A 13,487-nucleotide genomic window follows, 5' to 3' on the forward strand; every position below is an offset into this window, starting at 1 on the left:
TCGGATATCGGATATATCCACAAAATACAAAAATTATTTTTAAAACTTATTTTTATTAAAAATATCAATAAAATTTCTTTTTTATTCTTTTAATTTTTAAATATGTTTACTCTTAAAATACTATTAACCATACTTTTTTTAAATAATAAAATTAAAATAATATAACATATATAATAATTATTAGTTGAAATAAAATATAAAAAAATATTTACTTATTTATTTTTTTTTTTGCAGATCTGCGGATATGCGGATCCTTACATAAAATCCGCAATCTGATAGTCTTGTAGATCGAATTCATATCCGCATTTTTTGGATTGGATTCGGATAAATATCACAAATATGCGTATCGAATACAATTCATAAATACTCCTAATTATTATCATCCCGTAAAATACATTGCTGCTATAACAATCATGTAAAGTTTGAAATATATAATTGTGGGGGAATTTTTTGTTGCAATTTCAGGGCAAACAAGGGATGCAAAAATCATGGAGAAGCTTGTCCAGCTTTAGTGCTGATGCTGGAGTTGGACCCCCTGTTCCTTTTTTGTTTTTTAGTGAAAGCCTTTTGTCTATATAGTTCTTTTTTTTCTTGATGATATGATTGATCCACTTGCACATCAAAATTTACCTGCTCACAGATTGGATAATACACCACTTAACAGTTAACAACAACAACAGCAGCCGCAACAATAAGAAGAAGAAAAAAGAATGAAGATTTGTACTTAATCAAAATTTAGACAAGTTAGACTTTAATAATGTTATTACTCTTTATTATTCTATAAACTATAATCTGCATTTGAGAAGATTCAATCATTTTGGTAGTTTATCATTTGGTAATATTAGTGATAAAAACATGTCAGAAATCTATATATTAGTTCAGACCAAAAAAATCTCCAATATTTTAGTGCACAGCTACTATGTTTTTCTGTGATTAATTTATCATTGAATTCTGCATCTAAATTTCCTGTGATAGTCAACAAACCTTTTCCATATAATGACACAACAGCAACCTTTTTTTATATCAGAAAAGGAAAATAAAGTAGAGCTATGAAAAATATATAATAGTGTGGCAAATGGAGGATGTTACCTGATTTTTTTTCCTTCATGAATTCTTTTCCTTTTGCTTTTATCTTCGGGTAGTATTATCTTTTCTGCTTTAATAAATGCATGGGTCTATGATTGAGAAACCAAATAGACGTGTGGGGTTTGTTCAAATGGGTCTGATACGCCTCTCTATACTTAAACGTGGGCCTCCCCTGAATCCTGAAGCAACTCCATATCTGAAACAACAATAATCTGGTTCCAATTTTAATTGGACATAAGAAATATCATATATATAGATATTTTAACCTGAGTTATCTTCTCCATTCTTTCGTCGTCGTTGCGCCTCCCAAGCATCACTGTCTCATTGGTGTTTCGTTTTTTCTTCCCAAATCATTCTTCTAAAAAAGGTACTCCAACTCTCTCTAATTGCGTTTACTCCTCCTCACTTCTTCATTGTCGTCATTACGCCCCCAAGCATCACCGTCTCATTGAATGTCTTATTTTCTCTTCCCAAATTAGAGAGAATAACTTACATGTTACTTTAGAGATGGTAGGATAGCATTCACCTTAATAATTTGATATATCAAAAGTAAATGATATTGTGCAATAGCAATATTTCACTTAATAGATAAAGTTATTATTGTTGTTGTATGTTATAGATAGAGTGGCAAGAATAATAATGAATGAATCTAGCTAACAAATAATATGTACTCATGGTTGGCATTTTTTTTTTCTTGATATATTTAGGCATGGTGATGGTGTCGTATACTGCTCATGTTCATGTATCTCTGGTTTTACAACAAGTCACCATCTTACGAAGCATTATCCAATGCATTATAATATAATCATTAACGCATTCACGTGAGAGACAAGTGACTTGGTGCGTGGCGGGTACTGATTGGTCCTTTCAATCATTTTCAATATTTATAATTATTTGTTAGTGGAAATCAGTATCAAAAATGAATAATATATGTATATCACTTAGGTTGTTGGTCGAGTTTGCTTATTGGTGTCTCCCTTGTTCATTATTTATGGCAAACCCCACAAGGGAAAAAACGCACCTAATCGACTTTTAATTCGTTCATTATTTTAACCCCAACAAATGCCTATATATTCTTTCAATTATTATACATGCTTTTTTAAAAAGCAGTATAGCTAGCTATAGTTGGGTGAATGATCAATTTCCTTTCTCTTCTTCTCTTCTAAGCTCTTTAATTTTTGGTGGTTTTGCAGCTTTCGTTTTCCCTTATCCACTTGCCACTTTGCCTTCTTGTCTCTCATTAATTCAACTCCGCAATTGTAAGTAGGGGTGTACATGGGTCGGCTCACACTGGATTTGGCTCAATTCAGACCCGACTCGATCCGAAATATAGATTGGGCCTAATTTTTAGATCCTAATCCGATCATAAACCCAATAAAACCTACGCACTTTCGAACCGGGTAAAACCGAATAAAAATCGGATAAAAACCGAATCTTTAGCATGTAAAAATCACTTAATTTTCAACCATTATTTCACAATTCACATAGTAAAATTCACTTAAAAAAATATAACAAGAACCAACTATTCTCTAAAACTAAAACATAACCATAATCAATACTAATATTGTCTAATAGCACCAACTATTTAAATCAATACAAATAACACAATATTATGCATTAGTCTAAAGTCTTATGCATTTTAAACATAAAACATTAACTTATAATTTTATAATGACTAATAGCACAAAATATTAAAGTTTATAATATTTAAATTTCACATAAAAATAGCCATCATCCATCACTAATAATACAAAATATTAATTGTGTATGATGCTCGGGCCACCGGTCCGAGTTCGGGTGACACAAGCTATGGTCCGGACTCGACTCAAAATAATGACCGGGTCTACTTTTAAAACCTTTACCCGACCCTAAACTTAATGAAATCACACTAAATTAGTTTTTAAAATGTTTGAGACCGGACTAAATTTTTGAGCCGGACCAAACCATATACACCCCTAATTCTAAGTGATTTTGTCATCACATCCCGCTACTACAACATAATGAATTATTTAATAACAATAATAAAATGACTCCATAATACTAAAGAGAGAAAAAAAAATGTCAAAATTTATCATATTTAATATTTATCAAATTATCTCCTAAAATAATTTGAAATAATATTCCCGGTCCCTTGCACTCAAAGAATCAAATAAAGCAAATACTATTCTAGATGAGGAGTATGGTAAAAAATTTTAATTAACATTGAGTGGATGATTCAGATCTACAATGCAACATCATGCACAGTATTATGAATATAATAATTATAATTATGATATATGCGGTTATGTACATGCCATGTGTACGGATCAGTGTTCTATGTACCAGATTATACCAGTTAGTAGGTAAGGTCATTGCATATAAATAAATTATATTAAAAACTTATCTCCAGCTGTTTTTATATAAAATATATAATTAAAATTTTTTAAATAATTTAATCAATTTAATTAAATTATCATCTAATAATTCTCAAATATTAACCTTAGGATTGTTTACCATAAATTAAAGATGATAAGTACTTTTCTGTTTTTCTTTTTCTCCTGTCACTCTACCTAACTTGCTAGCTACTATAGTACTATGTATGTGTCGTTTCTTTGTGAATACACATTTTTGCCACTTTCTGTATCGATAGTCTAACAATAAATATATAAGCATGCGTTATCTTTGAATTGGATGAGATTAACTACATACAAAAAATTGAAATACACTAAAATCAGTCATTAAAATTAATCTATTATTATTAATATATTTATATATAAATATATTTATAATTTAATTTATTTTTAATATGTATTTTATATTAATAATTAATTTTAATACTTGATTTTAGTGTATACATAACACACTCGAAAATTATATGGTGTCTTTTTCTTCCAAGAAAGGAAACAAAGTTCTCATCACACACTACCAAATTTTGCTAGCGTTTATTTTATCTCTTGTGATGATAGATTCCAACAATATTATTTCCCCGCTTATTATTATTATCAGTAGGTAGCTCCATCTTTATTAGTTATAGGCTTTCATCACTCATGCCTTCTGATTAGGAATAATTATTTAGCCCTAGAAATTAAGTACATTTATATGGCCCATGCCCTGCCTAAGCGCTCCCAGTCATAATCAGTTACCTTATCCATTGCTTAATATAATATTGTGATTTCGATAAATTCAAAGTAGCTGATGAAGACATCAAGTAATTTTTGCATATAATGAACACATTATAGCTTATTGCAATTAAAAGGAGCTGCAAATGAAATAAATTATAAAAATTGTGACTATTAAACTACTCTTCTATCTTAGTCTATAACAATAATAAAGAAGTATCGTGACCCATAAATTTAGTCCAACATAATACATAAATTCAATTACAATTTTATCATGGTATAGTCTCTCCATACTCAATTAAGAGATTGTGGGCTACGAGACTTCTTTATTGTTGTCATAGACTAAGATAGAAGAGTAGTTTAATAGTGACCAACAAGCTAAGGTCCTGTGTGACCATTTGGCAATCAATTTCTGAGCAAGTTATTTAGAGAGATTCAGGGTATGAATGATTAATGAATGAAGTAGCATAGCATTCTCTGTGTGCGCTGTTTGTTTTTTTTCCAAAGTATGCATTGCTTATTTGCTTTTGCTTGTCTTATAATACAAAAAGGTAACAACGTAACTGACATGATTGCAACGCATAACGCATTCACTCATCTTTAGTTTGTCTTAATATATAGATTCGAATGAATTCAGCGATTGTATTATGTTGGTAACTAAAGTGAAGCCAATTACAAAAAAGGGAAGTCACCTTCCCCAAGGAATAATAAAGCCATATATATATATGCATCATATCATCCTTATCTTTAGGCCTCCTTTTGACCTCTTCATCTTTTCATCTATACTTTATACACGATTCAACACAGGTCCTTTTAAAATTGATTATCGTCATCAATCAAACTTAAATTTCAATTATTTTCATTGTTTCAGATTTGAATACATACCTTTGCACGGCTTAAACTCTACCACTTCTACTTATTTGAGTAAACGCATACATATCTAATCAGCTTTAATGATAATTGTGGTCTTTCGGTATATATCAAATTTTGGAAGCTAAAGGAAAGTGCTGAAACAAAGCACCAATTTTTCTTGCCCCCTTGTTACTTCCCAATTACGTATAATATAAGTTGAGCCAAAGACATAGATTGAGTCCACATTTATATAGAAGCGTATTAATTAATTCGGCTAGCTAATTGAACCGTATGACTACGCTTGTTTTTGAGAATAGGACAGGACAAGATACTGAGAACATGATAGGATAAGGCACTGATGAATAGAGACACAAAATTTTTGTATTCTTGTATTCTGTTTAGTGAAAAACTATAACAAATTATGAAAATCTAATTTATTTTTATTTTTTTATTCAAAAAATTTGAGATAAAAAATATAATAATAATAAAAAAATATAATTATGAAAAATTAACAAAAATAATGAAAAAAATAAATTGTGTTCCTTATTAGTGTTTCTGTGTCTTTCCTGTCAGGATGGACACAAAATACACTAATTCAGTGTCTCTGGACACACTGTCTCTATCAATATCTCTTCTATCAAACATGATCTTGTGTCTCAATGTGTATGTCTCAATGTCCTATCTCTGTAAACAAACACAGTCTATGGTACTAGCTAGCTATCAATACAAAAATAAATGTTTGAGAATGTCATTGTCTGAGAAATATATAGGAGAGAAGAGTGTCCAACAAGTCAATTGATTAAGATAAGAGTAACTCATTTTCAGTGCTCAATAATACTTTAGGGTAGGGGTTTTATAGTTAGTTAGAAAAATGTAAATAATTATTATGACCCAAGACGACCTAGGACGTCAACGGCTACTAGCAGAATTAGATTTCATAATAACAGAAACAATTATATGTAGAAAGAAAAAATTATTATAAAAATACTGTTAATGAATAAATGACAATCCTTTCCAGGAATGAAACATTACGTGTAATTCACTTAATCAAGATTTAAAAAAGTACTGAGTGGGATTTGGTTTGGAACCGTATGTCAAATCTATTATCTGCTTAGTTGTTTAATATCTATAGTTTGGCTTATTTTCTTATATTATTCGTAGCTAGTGACCTAGTGTATATATAATAATAATAATAATAATCTTAGTGGGAAGTGAGTAAGTGAAGATTATACAGAAATAAACTAGTTTCATAATATGGATTTTATTCTATATCAGCATTAAAAAAAACGATGTTTGGAGGTTTGGTGTCGATTATAGAAAAGGAATAGGGTAGTATCTCCTATTACGTTGTCCTTGGCGTGTACGTTGGATGGTGGAAAGTGACGACTGACCATGGGCCCCAAACTTAACATGGGCCAGGGGCCCATTTTACATTATATTCGGTGACACACATACTTTCTCTCACACACTCTCTCTTTTCTGTTACTAGTTTCAAAGCTGTGAGAACTTAATGAATCGGTAAAGTAACTGGTTTATTAATTTAATGATTCGACCAGAATTTAAGCAAAATTTAATTGATTTAATTAAATATTAAATAAAATTATTAAAAATTTAATATATAATTTTAAATATTTAAATTTAAATTTTTTAAATTTAATAAAATTTAAAATTTCATAATTTTACATAATAAATTATATATAATTTATTAATAAAAATTTATAAACAACTTTAAATATCAAAATTTATAACTAAAATATAACAAAACGCATCTAAATGATAAACACATAATGTTTTACCACAAAAAAAATCAAATAATCAAGTTTTCAACTTACCAAAAATACTAATCATAAAAAATCAAAAAATGCAACACCATTTCAGAGAAAAAAAAAGATGTTAGTAACTAATCCTAAGTGTGTACAATGAGAAATACATTATGAAGGCTAGATTTATAAAGTCATCACTTTTTTTTTTTAAATTTACAAGAGATAGGTCCAAAGGAAAAGGATTAAAAAGGCCAAATTCATAAAGTCATTACTTTTTTGTACAGTATTATGTTGTTATTGCTGATTATTTTGTTAATTTATCTAGTTAATTCAACATAATAGAATTGAAAAAATTGAACCTACATCAACGGAGTAAAATTCTAAAATTAAACCTACATCGAATTTATTCAACATTATAAAATGATTAATTATATAATTAACAAAAAAAAATAAAAAACAGAACAAGACCTCAAAAGAACTCTGCATCTGAAGAACATCAAAAGTTAACAAATCTGTCCTAAATTCATCACTAAAAAAAAGTTTAATTGAAAAAACCAAAAAACTCAAAACAAAAACTCAAAAAGATTGAACAACAGAAGAATTCAGAAGGCCAAAGCCAGACGACGACGCTTCGGTGACGGTCACGACCACAAGCTGACGACCACGACGGTGAGGCTTCGACCCGCGACGGTGGAGCTTCCCTCCGGTGTTTGTTTCGTTTGACGGTGGCATTTCTAGTTCGTAGGCAGAAGGTCGAAGAGATTAAGGTTGGGAGGTCAAAGAGAATTAGGGTTGAGAGGTCGAAGAGATTAGAGAAGTAGCTACATTGTGCATTCAAACTTCACTTCAGCCTTTTTTTTTTTTTTTGCCAGCGCCAAACGATGCTGTTTAGTGACTTGGGGGAGAACCGGTGCTCGATAAAATATGGCCGATTCGCCAGTTAACCACTGGTTGGCCAATTTTTTACCGATTTTTTGCAGAACAGTTTTACAGGTAGACCCAACCAGCTAGGAGATTGATTTCTGGTTAATCCAGTTGAATCGGCTAGTTCGATCCGGTTTTCAAAACACTTTTTACTTTTTTTTTTTTTTTTACCGTTTTTTCATGTTCAAACGAGGGATAGTGCATGGAAGGCTTTGTACTTTAATTTGCACTTCCAGATTCCACAATAATTAACTTTATTTCTAACTTTTTTGGTTCCATTCCCATATGTGCTCTTGGTATTTGCTTGGGAAGCAATGAAAGGTATGCGCGTTTCATAAAGTTTGGGATGTGAATATGATTATTTATATACATTAAGCAACCGAGTATTTGTTTATTAATTAACTAGTTATAATAATAAAAGAAAAGATGAATTCAGAGTCATATCAGAGGCGAAGTATATGCTAGTGGAGGGCACCCGGCACTTCAATATTATCCTTTTTTTTTTTTTTTGAAAAATAAAATAAAAAATGGGGGTGAATGGGTGATGTCACACAAGACTCAGTATATGTCTTTGTTGCCAACTAATTTAGGGCGTGTGGCGCTTCTTGTGAAGGACCTTTCACCACAGGAGTCATGATTTTCTCTCCCTTTCTGTAATGAATCTAGCTAATCCCAAACTTATTAGTTGCATTATGTTCATAGCTTGTTTCTTAATTTATTTAACTAATAAAAGAGCTTGTTTGAAATCATCATTTAACATCAAAAAGAATTTTATTTTTTTTAAGAAAAGAATTTATTTTTATTTGAAATTTAATTTCATGATTTGAAATAATTATAATATATTAATGAAATAGAATTCAAATTTAAAGAGGTGTGAGAGTTGATTTAGAAATCAGACTCTTTTTTGTCTGATTTACAAATGAAAAAAAATGAAAATTGAAATTCTCAAAGAAATTCAAATCATTCATTTTTAGTTGTTCCAAAGTAAAAATCAGAATTCTAGCCAAAGTAAAATTCAGAATTCAACTCTAGAGTGAATTCTAATTCCTAGTATTCTAAACAAGTTCAAAAAGAAGATCATGTATGATGATCATGTATGTGTGTATGCATAATGACACAGATGGTGGTCATTAAATTTCATGCAACGTAGCTTGGTTTAGCTGAAACCATATATAATTAATAAAGAAAATTTTCCAAACAAGAAAAAAAAAGTCATATTTTGTTCTATTCATATAGTTTAATAGTTTAATTATTGCATTAATAATGTAATAAAAAATAAAAAAGTAACAATGAATCATAAATTTGAATATATATATATATATATATGGGAAAGTATAAGAAGTCAATGGAATATTTGTACAATGTGTACAATAGAGGTTTATAGAGTATTAGAGATATAATTAGGTTTTTAGGATGAGTGATATCATGACATGATATTAGAGCGCTAGATCAGAAAGGTCAAGAGTTCGATATTTGGTGAACTCCAATATCAGTTTAAGCTTTTATTTTATTATTGGACATCTTTATTAAATCGGTTAATAATTTATTTTTTAATAAATCAGAACAAAATTGGTTTATTATAACAACAATAATAAACCTAATTGTCTGTATTATAATTATTAGACCCGGTTTGATATGATCGAATTACACAATTTAAATCAAATATCTTTAAATTTTTTGATAAAAAGACAAATATATCTCTGACTTTTTATTTTACAGACATTTAAATCTCTAAAAATTTAAAAATACAATTAGATCCCCAAAAAGAAATTAGATTTATTGTTATTGTTAAAAAAAATCAATTTTATTCTAATTTGTTAAGAAATTTAAAAATAATCAGTTCATTAATACGTTCAATCATAATGGAAGTATCCCCGTTAAAAGAATATCCATTAAAATTTGATATCAATATTAATATCAATTAAACGCGACGAGGTATTCATTTCTAAGAATCTGTTACAAAATTCCAGTAGTTTAACTCGCCTGTTACACGTTTTCAAAACATTATTATGCTTGCGAAATCTAGCCATTTGTTGGAACCGAGATTCTAAAAAATGAAAAAAAATGAATCCATCTACCAAATCTTCCATTAATAATTTAGTCATGATCTTAAACTCATCAACTCAGCCGTGTGGAGTTGTATATCTTCTCAAACACGAAGAATCTTACTTAATTAAATTTTTCCAAACTTGAGAGAACTAATTAATAATTCTCATGAAAAACACATTAACCACATATTTTTATTTCATCAAGTTAGATAGTTGCAATGACAGATAATAATATACTAATATAGTACTGTATGCATGGTGTCATACTACTCTTTTTAATTTGATAATATTATTATTGTGTTATAAATTATATGATATATGAATCAGCAGCTTTTTAAAAAAATGAAAGGGTTTTCACAACATTTTTTTCACCCCTCAATTTATTAATGAGATGGGTTATACTAGGTGTACACTAAAATCAGCCACTAAAATTAGTCATTAGTATAAAATACATGCTAGAATATAAATACACATTAAAAATAAATTAAACTATATATATTTATACACAAATATATTGATGGCTGATTTTAGTGTACAAATAACATTTTTATATTTTCGTTAAGCTACCAAAAACACATATGGGAGACAATGATTCTATGATGCACGAGTATATCGTAGACACACGTTAACGATGCATGCGCTGCAGTTTCGCGATCAACGTCCCTAAAGCATGGTAAATATTCAATCTAACGGTTTAAACGGATTCTCCTTTAAAGTAGCATACTTGGTTCATGTGTACACCATGACACATGATTAAGCACTGTCCCGTACGATTTTTCGTGCCCAAAGTTTAATCATAACTGAATGGGCCCTCGTCTCTATTCCAATATGATGTCAACACAATGATCCTATTCTATGTTACATTATTAATTAATTAATTAAATTATAGTGTATTTTATTTTTATAAATCATGTATGAAATAAAGTATAAGAAAGAGGTACGGATTATACCCCTCTACATATTTAAATGATTTAAGAAGAACTATGGATAAATTATTACCCAATGTGAAGCATTATTATAACTTTAAGGGAATCTCTTTCTTCAAGAATATCATTCCACGCAAAATCTTGATTCTTCGTTCCCAGGCCCGGTTGGAATCCATATATCTGGATAGAAATTTTACAATTAGGATATGAAATTAAAGTTTAGCCAAATTAAGATCCACACCCACTATGAAATTTTTATTCATGTTTATTCAAAATATATATTCTCTAAATATTCTAGTAATCCAATTTCATGAATCATCCATGCATGTGCACATCACTGCATATCTAGAATTAGAATAAGGTTAAAAACATTCACACGTTCTTTTTAATATATGTATGTAGATAACTAAGATAGCATCCAAGATGATTTGTTTTTATTAAACTAAATGGTAGCAGGAGACTTAACTAGCTACTAAATTATAGACTCATGGACATAAACTTTTTTTTTTTTTGCACCATTGTTACATTTAATTTAAATCCTTTAAGTTTTTTGTAACGATAGTAGTTAACGGTATAGAAAGTAATTAATAAACCATGGACGGATAAAGTGTAATTTAGTTGGAACTAATAAATCATGTGATTTCAACCAACTTAGGTTGATCGAGTGGTCAGCTCATTCCTCGACTTAAACAAGTGGTAGGAGTTCGAATCCTGCCTTATGCGAGGATACCGTGAGTAACAAAAAAAAAGTTGCTAACTTGCCAAGAACACGTTGATTATCTGCATAGAACAGATAAAATATTACTATAGTTTTGAGTTTATCCATAATCCATAAAGGCATGATATTTTAAATGACCTAGATTAAGGAAATCAACTAACAAAGGTGTCCCTAAGGCCTAAAATTAAAGGAAATAATTGAAAAGCAAAATGTGGCACACTAGTGAGAGGCAAGGTATATATTAAAAAAAAAAAATATAGTGCGTAAATAAAAAATTCACATGAACATTTATGAGTGTCTCCTTTTCGTGTTGGTTTGTTGCCAAACATGGCAGAGAGGATCATATTCTCTCGTCTTCCCCTGTGTTATGATTATGACATTACAAGTATGCCCCTGAGTGCGCATTCCTTGTAGCTAGCGTTAATCCTATCCTATCCACTGCGGATCGGAGAAACCAAAACATTTTATATGAATAAAATTTCACAATCTCAAATCGATTTCTATACTATCTTCTACCCCACAGCCACAGGACCCATTACTCCTCTTCACATCATGTAACAGAGGATCAACTGCTTTTAAAATTTTTTTTTTTATAAAAATTACAAATCTTAATAACTAATTATTTTTTTTTTTTTACCAAATATAGGAGACTCGAACCCGCAACCTCTTAATTGAGTATGGGAAGACTATGCCATTTGAGCTATTACGCATTGGCAAAATTTGGAAACGAACCCGCGACCTCTATGCCATTTGAGCTATAACTTATTGGCTTAATAACTAATTATCTTCTTGTCAAATGAATCAAATACTAAATTTAATTTGTGAATTATCCTCTTTGATAATATCATTAAGAATAAATACAAATTAAACAAAATATACATTACGCTAAAATCATTTAAAAAATTAACAACCAAAATATAATAAAAAATTATCCAATAAATAATAATCAAAATTACATGAAAAAATATAAATAAGTCATTTTTTTATATTGTTGAACACTTTAAATGCTGTGTTTATTTTATTTTGATTTTCTCCTAAATAATTTTATCATGTCATCTATTCATGTATCATTTCATTTTCACAATCTCACCTACTCATTTATTTCACCTTCATTACCAAGTATTTATATTCAGTTTTTGTGATCCACTTCATCTAATAATTATTGTTTATCATAGTGATATTCCTATTCCATTCTTTTCTTGTCTTAAAATCACCAATATTTCTAAACTTAACCCCAATATTTTACATCAAATACTTTATTTCTTGAGTTTTATTGTTTTCAAGAAGTTTTTTCCTTTTCATTTAGCCACTCTACTACTCTTGTTATCAACAAAGATCATAATGCTTTCTTTTTTAGTCTTTAATTCCTCTAATAAAAATTAAAGCACTTATTCTATACTTATAATAATTATCCCACTCTCAGATTTTTAAGTACATTTTCTCTCATAAAATATTTTATCATATTATTTTATATATTTTTTTAAAATTATATATAAAATTTATTAACAGAATAATTCATATGGTTGTGTGTGTAAACTGTAAAGTTTTGCCATAGAATTTATAGTACAAGTCTTAATACATTACAAATTTTTCATATTATAATATATAGTTTAATTTTTATGCTATTATTCAATTATATACTATTGAATTATTATAATTTTTACATCAAATATAATTACTTTTAAAATTATTAACAATATTATTAATTTTTTTTAAAGAATATATAATATTTTATATTATAATTATATTTTTAAATATGTTTAAATTATTTTTAGTACATATTTTTATATAAATAAAATATTATAATATCATGTATTTTAATTTATTTTGATTTTTATTATATTAAACATACATTCACAAGTATTTAGTGACTTCACAATAATCTAAAAAATATGAGTAATAAATTAAAATATAATATCTACCGGAGAGGACATCAACGGTAGAAATATATATATATATATTTTAAATATTTAAAATGGGGAATAAGAGTTGGACATGAAACATGATGCATACGCGAGAGATAGATAAAAACTGTGGGCTCAACTTAAAAATATGTGCTTCCATTCTTGAGA

At 28.8% G+C, this 13,487-nt stretch overlaps 1 long non-coding RNA gene across 1 annotated transcript; it reads right to left on the bottom strand.

Annotated features, from left to right (window-relative positions):
* Window positions 1–234: 234 nt before the first annotated feature.
* On the bottom strand, window positions 235–1,734 carry LOC110264466 (uncharacterized). The gene is made up of 3 exons (XR_002350651.2): window positions 1,353–1,734; window positions 1,090–1,282; window positions 235–630 (listed from the first exon to the last, which is right to left on the bottom strand). It is a non-coding gene; the product is annotated as an uncharacterized LOC110264466 (long non-coding RNA).
* Window positions 1,735–13,487: the final 11,753 nt, after the last annotated feature.

The sequence above is a fragment of the Arachis ipaensis genome, chromosome B1 (genome assembly GCF_059453495.1).
Source record: "Arachis ipaensis isolate K30076 ecotype BB chromosome B1, ASM5945349v1, whole genome shotgun sequence".
In the NCBI taxonomy this organism is placed as follows: Eukaryota; Viridiplantae; Streptophyta; class Magnoliopsida; order Fabales; family Fabaceae; genus Arachis; species Arachis ipaensis.